Source organism: Ursus arctos, unplaced genomic scaffold (genome assembly GCF_023065955.2).
Source record: "Ursus arctos isolate Adak ecotype North America unplaced genomic scaffold, UrsArc2.0 scaffold_29, whole genome shotgun sequence".
Classification (NCBI taxonomy): domain Eukaryota; kingdom Metazoa; phylum Chordata; class Mammalia; order Carnivora; family Ursidae; genus Ursus; species Ursus arctos.
The window spans coordinates 33841347-33858240 of record NW_026622974.1 but is presented as its reverse complement, the minus strand read 5'-3'; the positions used below and the strand labels follow the sequence as shown (position 1 = coordinate 33858240).

General features: G+C 35.5%; 1 long non-coding RNA gene across 2 annotated transcripts in view; it reads left to right on the top strand.

The window, feature by feature from the left end:
- The window catches only part of LOC123001477 (uncharacterized), a 427451-nt gene that overhangs the window by 179654 nt on the left and 230903 nt on the right, over nt 1–16894 (top strand). For both annotated transcript variants that reach the window (XR_008956189.1, XR_008956190.1), the window contains exon 3: nt 3877–3964. This is a non-coding gene — a long non-coding RNA (uncharacterized LOC123001477). The remainder of the gene's footprint in view (nt 1–3876; nt 3965–16894) is intronic.

The following is a 16894-nucleotide window of genomic DNA, read 5'->3' as shown; positions in this document are numbered from 1 at the left end:
AAATAACCACAGTAGTAATTTTATATTACAACTTGTTTGGCTACACATAATATTTAGAACAAAATAGGATATTTAGGGATCCTCTGCACCCACTTGCATTGAGTTGGCCTTGTTAAAATTGACTTTCGTGGTCTTCCACTTCGATGGTTTATAACCATTCAAAAAAGAAGGAGAAGCTAGCGCGCGAGGGCAAAGGTGCTGCTTAGCTTTATCCCTTAGCCCAGAAATCAGGAATATCTGTTTTGAAACCTAACGGAATTAGTCCAACCATAAGGAAACCTTGAAATCCATCCCGAAGGCTGTCTTTGGTCAAAAGCAGGGAGACTTGTTTGAGATGGCAATATAGGATTTACATAAGGCATCTGACTCTGAGAAAAAGAATTGCTTAAGGGTACAAGAGAAGGATCTGGAACCCAGGCAGGAATGCAGGCTTTTTGGTTTCATCACTTTGCAAGAGAAAATTGTTATCATTTGAAAAATCTTTGTTGTTTTCAGATTGATAATTTATCTAATCATTTGGACAGAGAGCTCAATCTCTTCTCAAAGCATGTAGAAATCTGACCTGCAAAGAGTCTTACTCCACCAATGGGAGGTGATGTTATGATTTTTTCCCCCTACATCCACCTCTTGAAACTCTGCTTGCAGTTTTCCTCTTTATACAATGAGCCTGCCAACTGTGATGGTTTTAAAGGCCTTTTTTAGCTCTACTGGTCAAAAGGTTTTTCAGTTCACTTTTCATTTCTCCCCATGTAACCCATATTTACTAACATTTTAAAAATGAATATACATTATTCATTAGTGTTTGCACAGCTGTCCAAATGCCTGTATGTTTATTTGTGTTCCTATTGTCTTGTTTATATTAGAACTTCTGGGGAAACAAGGACCATGTCTTATTTGTTCAATACCAGTACCCAATCGTTTGAAACATGTTGAAGGAAAAAAGATTACAAAGTGTGTGTGTGTGTGTGTGTGTGTGTGTGTGTGTGTGTGTGTGTAGATAGATTGATTTCAAGTTCAGAGACATAAAATATATATGAATGTGGTTATGGGAGAGTGGCTGGCAGAAAACAAAAATGGAGAATGGGGAAATAAGGGACACTTATTTTAAACCAAAATTTTCATTTTCTTAGATTTTACAGCATCTTGATGTTTCATTCAAATAAGCCAAAGTAAAGGAAGTAAAGCATAAATCTTCTACCTACTAACATATTCTGGATTTATGTCATTTGCTCTTTTTCTAAAAAGCCTGAAAATTTCTAAGGGTAGAGCCATTAATCAGTGACTGAACAGACGGATGAAAGAAAGAGAAGCCTTGCCACACTGGTTTTCTCTGAGTTCTGTTTACCTTCTTCTAGAAAAACAATTATATAGGGTTACAGAATGCCTTAAATTAAGAATATCTCCATTCACAAGTCCATGAAAGCAAAGAATGTCAACCTCCAGTCTCAGGGTACAAGTATTTTGAGGAGCTATCACTGCAGTACTTGAATTAGATTAAAACTTCCATGAGTCAGCACTGTGCTCAGAGGTCGATGCCATGTCTGTTGGGCTAAAAATTATGTAAGGGAATGTCAGAGGGTCAGGTCTAGTTGATTTCTCAGTTGTATGATTCCTTCTCCCCTTCATTGTTGCTTTACCATCTATCACTATCGTGTTTGGCAAATACAATCATAATTGTATTAATGATGCCTTTGGCAAGTAAGATAACCATCAGCTCGTTTGAAAGCGAACTCAGATGACTGTCTTTCATTGTTATCGCCAGTTACTTCAAGTCTTACCTCGGGGGACGTGACATCTATGAAGAGTCTTCTGTCATCCTTCTTTGTGGCCCCCTCTCTGATCTGGAACAACTGCCAGTCTCTTGGCAATTGTGTGTCATTGTAGCATCTTCTATTCCCATCCACCTCAATGGAATTACCTCTTTATTTGTCTATCTGTAAGCATCATGGTGTGTTCATGCAGGGCGTATCATCTGTCCCTGGTTCCGGGACACTTGTGTAGAAGAAGCTCAGCACATAGTGCATAAATGACAGTCTAGGTGAATGGATAAATCCTACGTGCTACCTCTATAATGATCTAATTGATGTAACCTTTCTCCTGGGATACCCTTAGAAATTCTGCTCTAACATGCTTTATGTTTTGTTTTTCTTCTCACACTGTTTTATTGTCTCAAAGACCTATAAAGATAACTGGCATATTTACTCAGAGAAAAAAAACCTGACTCTTCCCATTTACAAGGACTCTATCATTAGAAGAAAATGTGGTTATGACTAAGAAAATAATAGCAAATTTCCAAACCCATAGAATGTGCAACTCCGAGAGTGAATCCTAAGGTAAACTACGGACTATGGGTGATTATGACGTATCAGTTTAGGTTCATTAATACTAACAAACGTACTGCTCTGGAGGGAGATGTTGATAATGGGGAAGGCTATGAATGTATGCGGGCAGGAAATCTCTGTATCTTCCTCTCAATTTTGCTGTGAACCTAAAACTGCTCTAAAAAATAGTCTTTAAAAATAGCAACACTCTATTTAAGATACAGGCATATTCCACCATGCCACCACCTCATCTGATATAACTGCGCTTCCCAACCTCTCTCACAACTCCCCGGTACCTGGTGTGTGTATGTGTGTGTGTGTGTCTTTCTATGTTGACATCTAAGAGGTCTCTGCTAACACATCTTGCTTCTTCCATCATTGAATTATTTGCTCAACCTGAATATTGTCTGAGGCCCAAGCTTGGCGTTACATTATCACAATGTTCCTTTTCCTTGTCACCCTGGGTTCTCCTATGTGTCCCTGCACTGTGCTGCCTTCTATGCTAGACAGCTAGTTTCCCCGTTGAGTTCTTTCCTAGACACCTAGGACATTGGGGGATACCTAGATGTCTAAAGGAGAAGTTTTAGAATTATTTTCTTATCTATCCTACAATTTCTATGCTCTTATGAACACTTTCTCTCATGAAAATGTCCCAGCTTTCATTGCTTTAAAGTCCAGTATCTTATATTCTCTGTTCTGTCACCATAAGGCAGGGCTTTTGTCATCTATCAGACATAGCTTATGAACATCTCAGCTACTAGGAAACATGTGTAAAGGAAACCTATTATTATCTTTTGAGTACTTTATTCAAACAGCAAACAGTAATGAAGTCAGAGAAAAACAAAGAATTGTCAGAAATCACTGTACACATTGACCACATGTCCTAGATTCTCTGATTCAGTGTATTTTTCAACTGTTTTACTCTACTCTCCCACTAGATATCTCATATTTTTAAAAATGTGTTGGTTTAATCCATGAATATGGTTACCAAATAATCATAGGTTATACCAATTTTGAACCTTATAGAGAAGGGAGGTAAAAATGAAGTAGCCAGATGTTTTAAGGAGAAAAAGGTTTTGAATGGAAATTTTCTCCAGATTTGGTTTCAAAGCAGTGGGAAAGTGAGTAGGACAGTCATCATCGTTACCAAATAATACATGATTGCCAGATTCTGAAAGCTAGCCAAATATTGATTGTAGAAAAAGTTTTTTGAAGGGCAAAATTAAATAAACTACTTTCAAAATGTTTTAAGATATTCATGACCTAAATTTTAATTCTTAAGAACAGATAGTTGCATTTAATGTTTAGAACAGGTATTTTCTGTAATGTGGCATAATGATTTTGAAAAATAATATCAGCTTTAGAAAAAGAGATTTTCATGTTTTCAAATTTTGTTCTCCTAGTCAAATCAATTAGTTTTGGCCACCATGACTATTGGATGAACACTTTTGGGGAGCAGAGGGTCAGCCAGGCACTTATGCAACTATAGTTCTTAAGCTATGGGTAGGGGATAAGGCGAAACATTCCAGAGTTGATTATGCAACCTTGTTTCCAGGTGCTGTAGGTGGGTGTTTCCGTGAGCTCCATTTTTAACAGTCCGCAATTGGTACAACCTTGGTTCTATCCTCTGATGCTCAGTTAAGGTAAGATTGGGTTTGGAGATTGGTTTAGAGGGAATTACTGAAATAGTTTATTTCGCAGTCTATCCACAGCTTTTATCATCTTTCACCACTATTGCTCTAATCTGTTGGAATCAAAAACAGAGAAGAGTAAACAACCTATTAGAAGCAATAATGATAAATTCAATAGTTTTCCCTTCTTCCCCTGTCTTTTGGAAATATGTCTTATTTGGTCGGGCTTCTCCAAAGTCTTCTGCTTGTTGGGGGGGTTGCTAACCTAGTCTTGGAGTAGGAAAGGTGGACTGTGCAGACACATTTAAACTATGGGGCTCTTAGTGAATCACTTTACTTGATAACTGCCCTGTTGGTTTACTTGTACTATCTTTCAAGCAGTCTTCTGTCCCATTTCTTGGGTTTCACCACATGGCTCAAATCAGTGTGAGCTCTTCCAGGAAGAGTAGTTCAGACAGCTCCAAACATTACAGAAAACTTTCCTTTATGGGCCAAGCAAAAAGAGAAAAAAAATGGCTTTGAAAACTTTTAAGATCCACGTTCAAACCCTTGGAATCCCCAGTGTGCTAGCTGTGCAAGTTATTTACCTCTCTCAGAACCGAATTTATAGTAATAACTATAGTATTATCAACTCTAGAGGGCAGACATAAGCCCTGCTTACCATATATGAGGTATTTGTGAAACATTAGCAAACATTTGATAAGATTTAATCTTTTTACTTTTCTCTAGGATCATATGAAGCAATATTTGTTGAGCACTTCCAAGTGCCCACTGCTTTACATATATATTATCTCATTTATAATAATCATCCCAATATGTCAATGAGGAAGATGTTATCTAATTTTAAAGATAAGAAAAATCAATTGACTCATAAGGAAGATATAAGGTTATAACAGGAAAATTTCAGGCTCTTGTTCAGACTTAACCGTAGCTTACTCAGAAGTCTCCTTCCATATTCGACGCTATTCCTGGGAAAGTTACATTGTGAGCAGTTACAGGTACATGTGGATCTAAATTAGGATCTAAATTTTGCAAGTTCTGAGGAAATTTTCCATATTCTTCCTGAGCAAAAAAGGAGGTAATTAGACTGATGCTTAATGTAAAATGTTTGGCAGATATTAATATTTATCCTTCAAGGTTACCTCTAACAAATACATTTGGTCTTTAATTTTGAACTTCTTTTATAGCACTGTTTATTAATGTTTCTTGAAATATCATGGTATAATCAGTGCTTGATTCTTCATGCTAATCGTAGAGGCTACTGGTACAAATAGTTAAAAAATTATTTAATTTCTGGGGCACCTATGTGGCTCAGTTGGTTGAGCATTGGACTCTTGGTTTTGGCCCAGCTCGTGATCTCATATGTCTTGAGATCAAGCCCTGTGCAGGACCCCACACTCAGGAGGGAGTCTGCTTGAGATTCTCTCCCTCTGCGCCCCCCCCAACTCATGCACTCTCCTTTTCTCTTTAAAATAAATAAATAAATCTTTAAAAAATATTTAATTTTTTAATAAAAAATTTTTTAAAAAAGAAATTGCTTTGTACTAATAGAAGATTCAGTAAAAAAGGAGAGCCTGATGTCACAGACAGAAGAGATAGTAAAAGAATTAAGTGCTTGGTAAACTGAGAAATGTAGATGAGGGCTTCTGGAATCTTTAACTAAGGAAATAACACTTTACTTAATTTTTTCTTTGTTTTTTTTCTTGAATGATTCTTTTCTTTTTCTTTCTTTCACTCTTTTCTTTTTTTTTTGAAGAAAGACTCTCTTCCTTGTGTTTCTAAAGAACCAGGTAGTAGGTACCTTCCAGAGTAGACACCAAATGAATGTTTTCTGAGTGAGCAATTAAAACGTGTACCTTAGCTACATAAATATGTACATTCTTATATGTATAAGGTTACTTTTGTGCCTGTCCATTCTATTTTCTTTATTTTCTTAAATTTTGTACTAGAATATTATGTTTAATGATGCCATTTTAATGATGCCATTAATATTAGTACTCAGGAATAATATAGTTGATTTGCTAAAAATAAAAAATAATCCTGAAGAATTTTGACTTGTTTCTCAAAAATGTGCCATGAATTATTCAGTTAACAATTAGTAAGCATTCATTAATCTCTTTCTAGATATAGGGCATTGTGCTCAATCATGGGAGAGGTCCCAAATCATTTATTTATGGCAGCAACTAAGAAATAATGTGCTATTTAATATCATGTATTTTCTTTACTTCTTCCACTCCTGACTTCTACTACCCTTACACTTTTTTTCCCATTTTAATGCTATTTCATTATACATTTTAATATTATTTTAATTGTTATACTTTAAGTAACTCTGTAAGTAATGTTAAATCCTTTATGGGTTGATGTTGTGTACAAAACTAAATGAGTGAGTGAATGAATGTGCAAACTAAAAAGTGCATACATAAATAAATTAAGACACATATCCTATCCCAATGGATAATTTTAATTTTGGTGTAGGGATTTTAATTTGGGTGTAGGGGAAGTAGATAACAATAATAACTATGACACAAAGCAAAACACTGTATTTAAGAAGTATGTAATTTTTAAAAATGTCTAAGGAGGGAGAAGACAATGTTTCTAATGGAAGAGGAAGTGACATTTTGAGAGTTGAGATAAGCCCAAACTGACGTATAGAATTTAAAAAAAAAATGTTTTTGAATCTATAGAAACAGCAATATAATCCCATGGTGGAGAAATTGAAACATGGAGGAAAAAAAATATTGAAGAAAATAATAATTCACATCATTTTATAAATTATTAAAATTTTGCCAAGTGAACAAAGAGCTGAGTAAGGAAAGACATTTTCAGCTTGAGAGAACATCATGGCAAAGTCAATAAGGAGGGAGAGATCAACATGTGCTGGGAACAGTGGGCAATTTGACAAATTACAGTGTCATTGCTCAGGACTGGAAGTGTATACTTGATATTTAGCATGGAAGGCCTTGAACCCAACTGAAGACTTTTAGTATATATCTGTAGGATCAGGGAAAGGATGTAATGTATTTGGTTCTGTTGTTTTAGGATACTTACTGTGGTGAAGATTGGTAACAAAAAATATGGGGGCATGGGTGGTAGAATCAGGAAACCAGTTAGGCTTCGTATAGCAAAAACTCACATCTGAGCCATAAGCTTAACAAGTGGGAATGAAGAGGTCGGGAAGATTGAGTGCACATTGCAGAATGAAAAATTCTCAGGACCTGGCAAGTGGGGGGAGAGGGAAAAGTAAAAAGTTACTCCAGAGTCTTAAACTTGAGTGACTGGAAGCTTGGTGAAATGGAGATAGGGAAGTCAGAAGAACTCATTGCAGTGACTCACAGTGGTAAGATTCATTCTGAACTGTGGCGTTCCCGGTGTCAAAATCTGTCAGGGAGTGGACAATATGGCAAGAAGGATGGGGCTAGAGTTCATGAATTTGGGAACCTTAGTATAAAGGTGATAGATGAAGCTATGGAAAGCTTAGCATGATGAGGAAATTGCACAGCTGGAGAGAGTAAGAATAAAGTGAGTAATAAACAAAAGGTCAACGTTTCATTGTCTTTCCTTCCATTCCTTTACAATCCTAAAAATTGACATCATATGAGAGATTGATTATCTGACAGGGAGAATTGGTAATATGAATGGGTGGAGCCTATGACAAGGACCAGAGGTTTGGCAAGTATATATTAGTACTAGGAGTATTGATTGCAAATGTGGATCCTGGAAACAAACTTAGGGTAGAAGACAGCAGTTATTTTAAAACAAATATATTAGAAACAATTATAACACATGTAACTTTTTGAATATAGTAAATTGTAGTTGAGGCTATGGGATGTTTTTAGGTATAAAATTACTTGTATATTAAATAATAGGGGAATTTAGTTTTCTTTAAAAAAACTAACTAATGGGTTCTAAACATGGGAATTGGGAGGGGATGAACAGCTGGAAAGCAGATGGGGGTAGGGTGGGGTGAGTATAAAAGTCATTACTAAAGAGAAATGTTTAATCTTACATGTCTTCTGTTTGATTTGGTGGCTTTATAGTGGAATTTGAGGCATTGTTTTGGCAGTCAAATGGATTGAACTTGGGTTCTGTAATAAAATTTATAGGTACTACAGTGTGGCTTTGTGGAGAATGGTGGAGGGTGTCTGTTATCATAAATTCTCTTCATAAGAACTTCTGTTACCAAATTCTGCACGCATAACAGATTTAATAAAGGATGCCAAAGCATTTGAAATGTGGTATCCCCTCGTGGTCTCCTAGAGGTAATATTACAGAGACCTTTCCTGTGCGTCTTGTAGAAAGCAGGCCCTGTCTCACTTGTACCATTAGCTTCTCTACTTTGCTCCCTAGCACTAACGGACCCACCAATATTATGCCCATTTGTTCATTGTCTATTTACAGGATCACTGAGGTAGGTACCTGAAGCTTCGGCAAGTGTTAACTGCTGTGAGTATGTCTTGTTGTGCCTGACAAAGTGGAGCTCAATAAAAATTTGTTGACTGACCGCTAACTGAAGGAATAATGGACAGTTTGTTTTCTCTGTTAGACTGTATATGCCTTGAGAGACTATTTCTTGTTCAGTCTTGTTTAACCCTCTCTTTCTCCATCCTTCCCTCTTTCCTCATTCATTTACTTATTCTTGTGTGTGTGTGTGTGTGTGTGTGTGTGTGTAAGACAGTGTTTTCCAGCACTTAAAACAGGGCCTGAGACACATAACAAGCATTTATTGAATTTGTGAATCCTGCATTTATCGAACACTATGTGCCTATCTTCTTCATACTAGACATTCTTTTAGGTCCTAAATATGTAAAGAATATCTTACACACACACACACACACACACACACACACACACACACACACACCATTTACAAGCTAAGAGATGTGGTAACTGCTCTCTTGGAGAGGTGCACCAGGGGCTTTTTAAGCAGAGAAGTGCACCTGATCAGACAGGGGAAAGGCCAGGTGTATGGAGAGTCACTGAAGGCTTCCTTGAGCTGAGAATTTAAGGAGGATCGCAGACCTCATAAATACCCATACACTTATATCAAACTGAATTAAACACATACTGTCTTTTAACAATTGAGAAATTTCAACACTGTGGATTTTAAATGCGCGTGACATGGGCAGAAGTAGATATATCAGAATAAATTGGAGAGCTTTCTAAAAATAAGTTATCTCCTTCCCCTTCTCATATCTGAGATTCTGTCATAAAGAAGGCATGTATTTTGACAGAGCATCAAAGATAATTTGATATAGGTCCCTCACCCCACTTCTCCTTAATAGAGGGTTCAGAGAACACAACCCTAATAGAATGGATACAGCTCTCTAAGTGGTGATTTTATATCCTGAGAGGATCCTATGAGTTAAAACACAGGTGCATACAGTGAATTTTTATATTTTTCTTTAAGGAAAAATTCTCATTCTCATTTAATATTCTTTATTTAATAGGTTTCATATATTTGTAGAATTTAGTGTTACTTCAGATAGCCTTCAATTTACATGCTCTTTAAGAACAACTATTTCTTCACTTAAAATAAAATTGACATAAGGCATTTTTCAAGGACAAACTATTAAACATTTATGGAGAGAAATGGTAGTGCATATGAGTAAGATATAAAACTTAAAGTTTCCTTTTGGAACGATTCATGAGGGAAATATAAGTGGACTCTCTGTGTATTTGCTTACATAAATATGCACATATGTTTAAGGTCCATCAACAGCTAGCAGACAGATGTCCATGCTGAAAACTCTTCAGCTTGGTGTTATGTTTACTGAACTGATGGGTTCTGTTTTCATTCAAGGCTCTTAGCACATGTTTATTGAACCTTACAAAAATGATACTGTACTTGTGTTTATTCTTTTCTCCTGAGATTCATTTTTGTCATTATTGTTTAAAGACCTTTTGATGTTCCAAAAGCCTCTAATTGATGGCAGTTGAATACCCTGTTGACCATTAGTAATACTAATTCTGTCTAAATTCTAATTTACAAGCTAAAAGTATCAGAGGAACATATTTAATTTTTATACTGAAAAAGATTAGAGTCCTCAATATTTCTAATAACTGGAAGAGAAAGAAGTCCCCTTAAAACTTTAGCATGAAATTTTCTAAGTATAAAATTTTGAAGGTGAAACTTTTAGAGAAATGATTCATTTTTTTGCTTTTAAGATAAATTATATGCCTTAAATTAAATTTTTTTCAGAGAAAGTGAAAATGCTGAATTTCCAAATCTGAATTTGATTTAAAATGTGTAAATCCAATAATATGTATAATACACTAAGGTATACACATGAATAAGTTTTATTTATTTTTAATGTCTGGTCTCCAAAAGTATCTATATGCTTAACCCTCTTTCTTAGTTGGGTAGACAATGATATCTTGATTAGATTTTATAATTTTATAATCTTTTTAATTAAAACATTCTCATTTGAATCCTGTTCAGTTAAAAATTCCAAAGTCAAACTTGATTTAAAGACCTTCTTATCATCTCCCTCCTCCACCCTGTTCCCCCTTCCCTCCTCCGTGAGCCCCATCCATTCTCTCTAATCACGTCCTCCCTGCCCCTGCCTGTTCTGTTTCTAGTGGATTAAAGTGTGTATGTGTTGGGGAGGGAAGGGGGCATGGTTACAGTTGGAGTCAGGATTGCCAAAATTACTTTTAATCTACTAACTGCTTTTAAATAAAACTCTAGATATGATCATGGTTTACTTGAACTTTTGAAGATAAAAAAATCAAACTTCAAAATATGCCTCTTATCATTTTTCTTTTGATATTTTTTTCTTTTCAAATTCCTCACTTAATATTCCTTCCTTCAATGACTGAGCACTGTCTTTATGCCATCAGAAAAAAATCATCTTGTTCTATGAACTATTTAATTTTGTGCTCTCCTCAGTTCTGTCTTTAGTTGAAAGAAGTCTTTTGGGAAAAATCTTGTTTCTCCCTAGTAGATTCTACCTATTGTACAGAATGTATTATGCAAGAAGCTATAGAAATTATTAATAATATCATGTCAGATTTAAGTGTCACTATACGGATGACATTTTTCTTAGAAAAAGCCATCAAATAGTGTGTTTGATCCAGGGTGTCAAAGCATTTGTGTCTGGGGAGACATTTAGAAAGTGGCATGCCTATTTCTGAGTGCATATTATTAGAAGCGTCTGCTGAAAGTGTGATGCAAACTTACCCTAGCCAGGAAATTGTGTGTTCAGGCTGACATGCCGCCTCTAGCTTACATCACCATTGGATTCAAATCACATTGGTTTGGCACGGGCTAAGTGACCTTCTCCTTTAAAATATTCATGCCATTCTCATTTTCTGGGTCATTGTGTTCCTAGTCACATGCAAATAAATTTCTTATTAATTATATAATTTGCTTTAATAGCATTTTGGTGTACAGATGAATTCATGAATATTTTGCAGTCTTTCCCAGAACTGCCAGATAATAGTGTTTGCCAAATTCCCTTGGGTAATTAATGCCTCTATGTGGCTCTTATCTCATCCAAGCAGAACATCTGGGCCCTTGAGATAAGTCTTCAGCCCACAGTAGACTTGGTGCTATTGATGATCACACCAGGAATAGTTCTCTGCACTGATGAAATAGTTCTCTACTGTGGGAGAAGTAGCACATATTGATATAAATAGAGATTAGAATTAGTACTAATTGAATGAAAAATGGAGGGGGCTAAGAGATGTTAAGCAATGAATGTTTCAGTACTAATAGGAGGAAATTATAACATTTGATGAAGAGATTGTATTTGATTAAGAGTTTTTTACTGAAGGAAAAAATACAAGGGGGAGGGGGTTGGGAGGGCTTGATAGACCACGGACCTATAATGAGACAGAGATGGGAAGGCAAATTGGAAAATTTTTGGTGTGAATACAAAGTGCACTGTGTGGGGAGAGGTGATGATGAACAAGGAGTGGAAAGAAGTGAGGAAAATGACAGGGAGGTGAAGCTGGGAAGATACAGAGAAGTTAGAAGAGACCCATGAAACACAATCTATGGAGTTTTTATTCTGTAAAACAAACTGAAGGCATCTGTTTGTTCTTGAGCATAAGAGTAACATAATCAAATTAGTGTTTGAGCAAGGTGAATCTCACAGGAAGGAACAGAGACTGAGGGGCAGGGAAACTATTTATATGAATATGGGTATTTTTAAGACTTTAGTTTCTAATACATAAAGGAAAGTTCTGTAGGTACACATGGAAAATTTACACGTGATCACAAATGAGGGTGCAGAAAACCTAAATAGACAGTTCACCATCTGTTAACTGATATATAAGCTGAAATTGACTGGAAGTTAACAGGAGTTGTTTTAGGATGTTTTACAATTTTAGGTATTTTTACTTTTTTTTCTTTTTGAGGTAGGATTTTAAATTATGTAGAATATTTACATAGTTCCAAATCAAACTAGAAAAAAAACTTACAAAAGTCTTATTTCCTTTCTTTCCTTGTTTTTTTTTTTTTAAAGACATATTGTTCCTGTCTTTCTAATTTATGTTGATACTACTTTGTATGTACTTTTTAATTATTTACTTGTTTTGTACTCTGGAGTTATATTTCTGTCTGACTGTGGACATATTTATCTGGTGTGTTTCCATTATCTGTTGATGTACTATTTTTTATATTTAAATCTTTTTTCCAGCACAATATCTTTGTATAGAACTTATTTATTTTTTTCCAGTTGCTTATGTCTTAAAGACATTGGTTTGTCTGTAATTTTACGAACAGTTTTCTGTGTAAGGGGTGAAGTGTGCCTGTGGAGCTTTTCTAGATTTATGGCTCGGTCTCTCAGCCTCACTGTTCCTCTGAAGTCTTCAAATAAGACAAGAGTTATCTGAGATACAGACGAGATCGGGCACGTTCAGGGTGGCATGTCCATAGACAAGTTATCTGAAATGCAGGCATACGTGGCATGGCCATAATAATCTACCATTAGAGAAAGCATTCAAATTATTGTGTCCCAGTGTCAGAACACAGAGTAACTGGAGAAATAGAAATGGTTTGTTTGGACTATATACCCCATATTTTATAGTATCTGCATAAAAATTAAGCAAGAGAATATACTAAATCAACTCTTTCTTTTAGAAATCACCAGAAAAAATTCTCAGCAACTTATGGCATGACAGAAAGCAACTTGCAAAGATACAATATTAAATCTAACCTCTAGTGCTTGTATGTGTATGTGTGTGTGTGTGTGTGTGTGAGGTGTTCGTCTATTTATCTGCTGTGCATATGGATTAATAATGTACTGACATTTTCACATAACTTTGAATTAGGTCAAAATGATTTTCCCTTTGATGCAGGGGGAATTTATCAGTAATACAGTGTGAAAAGTTTGAGGAAGAAATGAAAAAGATTAACATTTTAAAAAGTTAAATGAAATGAAGAATGAAAAAAAACTACCACGTCAACACTTTTTATTATTTTAAGTAATTTGTAGGCCGTTGAAGTGTTATTTTGAATGCACTTCATTTGGGTTAATAATAACTGCATTTCTGCAACTCACATTTTGTGAGTGATTGCATGTGCTTCCACTTTAGCTATTTCTTTACAAATGTGCAATAGTCATTATAGGAAATATTTATAAAAAAGAAAACTGCCACTAAAGAAAAAACAATTCTCTTAAGTATTCAGTTCATTGATATTCAAACAACAATGATAAAATATATTTCTCTTTGATTGAGAAAGTGGGAAAGAGGTATATTAATCTGATTCTCTATCACCTTGATATGTCAACCGACTAGGACACTAAACTTAGGGCATCTGATGCAGCAAGGTTCGGAGGCCTATGAATTCTGTTTGTCAGAGGTATTTCTTAGAGGAATCTTCAGGGATATTTGGTCTTGTTTGTGTGAATTTTGAGCTTTCTTCAAGTCTCTAGTCACTAATAAGCTGTCAGTCCCTTCCAACAATGAGTTTCAAGTATCATTTGCCACACGAGTGGCAATGATTTCAATATCAATATTAATTAAAAACAAATATTTTTTTTCTTAATTTGTGCAGAAGGATAACCTTTACAGGACAACTCAACATTAGTATATTATATTCTAGACTATCTGTTTTTTCCCCCTTTAAATGAAAAGTATACTTTTATTAATAGTTATCTTCTGAAAATGAAAACATACTCATTATAATCAATTTATGTGTATGTGCATGAGTATTTAAGATATCCTTAATATGAGTGAGAAAAAGATTTAATTGAAAGGAATCTTAAGTATTCTCTTTGAAATCTAACTGCTGAAACTCTCATGATTTTGGTGCTGACAAGTGAATTTAAATACGAACATTCTTTTTCAGTGTGGTTACCTCCTAAGTCTAGTGCAATAATACAGTGAGATCCACACCAATTAAACACTCTATTCCCAAATGGACAATATGTCATGCCAAGCAAATATTAAAAGATCCTTTCTGATTTATTCTGGTCCAATTATATGCCAAATTTTAAAGATTTTTTTTCTTTAGCAGTGGTGCTAAATAACTAACAATTTTCTTCACAATGTTCTGCTGATTTGTTTCATACTCATTTTAATAAAAAATAAGAGTTGCTAGGGGTGCCTGAGTGGCTCAGTTGGTTAGGCATCTGACTCTTGATCTCAGCTCAGGTCTTGATCTCAGGGTTATGTGTTTAAGCCTCTCATTGGGCTCCACAGTGGGCATGGAGCCGAAAGAAAGAAAGAAAGAAAGAAAGAAAGAAAGAAAGAAAGAAAGAAAGAAAGAAAAGAGAGAGAAAGAAAAGAAAAAAGAAGAGAAAAGAAAAGAAAAAAAAGAAAAAAGAAAAGAAAAGTTGTGGTGTCTAATTTAGAAAAATATTGTTTGAAGTTTAAGTCTTCCTATAAACAATTACTTAGGTATGCAAAACCATTCATCCTACCATAATCTTGATATTAATTAATGGCTAAAACTTTATTAAGAGGAATTGAACATGAAGTAGAGTGTTCCAGTTATTAACACTGCATAGTGAACCACCAAAATTTATTAGCTTTAAATAGCAACTTATTTTCTGTCATAGTTGTGTGGGATGATGGCCCAGATGAGCAGTGCTTGTTTAGAGTCTGTCATGCAGTTGCAGTCAGATGTTAGCTGGGGCTGCAATCATCTGAAGTCTTGACTAGGCTAGCATACAAGATGGCTCCCTCACATGGCTGGCAAATGCTGCTGTCATACGGTGCATGTACACATGCGCTCTTCATGTAGCTTGAGATTCTCACAACATGGCAGCTGGGTTCTGAGAGTGTCCCATCCCACACGCGAGCATTTCAAAAGATTTATCTCCAATGACTTTTATTTAGAGTTTCAATCACATATCTTAATTTCTTATGAGATTAAGGTTGTTGAAAGAAATTAATGTTACTGAAGATGGGGAAACCAAAAATTCAAAAGATAGGGTTATGGATGGTTGTCATATGAATAATGAACTTATCTAGGAACATGGAAGAAACGGGAATTGAAAGAAGTATGTAAATCAGCTGAGGAATCACAGATCTTTTGAACTCTGTAAGAGTTTTACTACTTTACTTTTGAACACATCTAAAACACCTCAAAACGCATTGTTTTAACCTAGCATCCAATTTCCTTCTTTAATGCTTGCTCTGTGACCTCAGCAAGACATCAAGTACCTTGATCCCTTCGTTTAGTTTTACTCAATTATGGCTTTATGTATCTTTTGCAAACCAGCTTGGACTCTGAATCAATATCGTACTTCAATGTTTTCTTAATAAAACCCCTAATTTCCTGGCTATTTTTTATTACCATTTTTCTGCATCAAAGCAACCATAAACTTTTCCCCTCACAAAGAAAAGCACACAAACATGCTAACATAGCATTGAAAAACATAAATTTTTTTCAACAATAGCTGGGCTTTTATTTCCATAGGGCGAGTTATTCCACCTCATTGATGACCTTCCTCAGTCTCTTCTCATAGTAAGTATTCTAAACCTTTACTGTATTAACAGCGTAACATTCCATTCATAATTGCAGAAAAAAATTTTACCTCTTACTATACATGAAACAGTCCACCCTATCTTTCTCAACTTGATGTCACTGTATCTATAAACATATGAGTCCATCTTTCTTTTATGTCTCAGGATAAAATGGAAATCTTGTTCCAGTCAAGGGAAATCCCTCCATCTAGAACCAAACCCCTCCCTTCTGGTCTAAGACCTAGATCTTTCTTTGTGTTGTTGTTGTTGTTGTTTTCTATTAGATTATTCTTTTCTTATTGACCAGACTACTTTCTTTTTTCTGTTTCCAGCATTAGCTCTCTTTTCCTCGCAATCTTACTAGACTGCATAAACAATCTTAGGTTCAATAACCCACCACTTGTATATAACTCTCTAATCTCACATCTAGCCTGAATCCCTCTTCTTAATTGCAACACGTATCTGAATGTTTATTGGACATTTATACTTTGATCCCATTGTCACCTCAAACTCAAAATATCCTAAGCCTTACCTATGTAACTTCCAACCTTCTTTCCAAACCCATGCGTTATTTGTATTTCCCCTTCTCAGTGATTAACATCCTCTAACATGTGGCCTAGGTCAGAAACCTGGAAAGCATTCTAGATTTCTTAATCTTGCCCTCCCCTCTCTAGTCTGATCAATAACCAAGTCCCAATATTTCTGCCCTCCTTAATACATCTTCTATTTGTTCTTTACTTTCCAGACACACTGCCACTGCCTTCTTTTAGCCCTCCATCTTTAGTTACCTTCTGAAATTTCCTGTTTTTCGTGCTTCATCCTTGTTTACCTTTGTTCTATATTCTACATGGTTGGTTGCTAAAGGATCTTAAACGCCAATCTAAAGGCACCTCCATTGCCACAGTTGGAGTCCAGGGTCCTTGACATCTCATAGGAGACCTTTCCTGTTGGAGCCTTACCTTCCCTTTCCAGGGTCATCTTTTTTTTTTCCAGGGTCATCTTCTACAGTATCCTTGTAGCAGC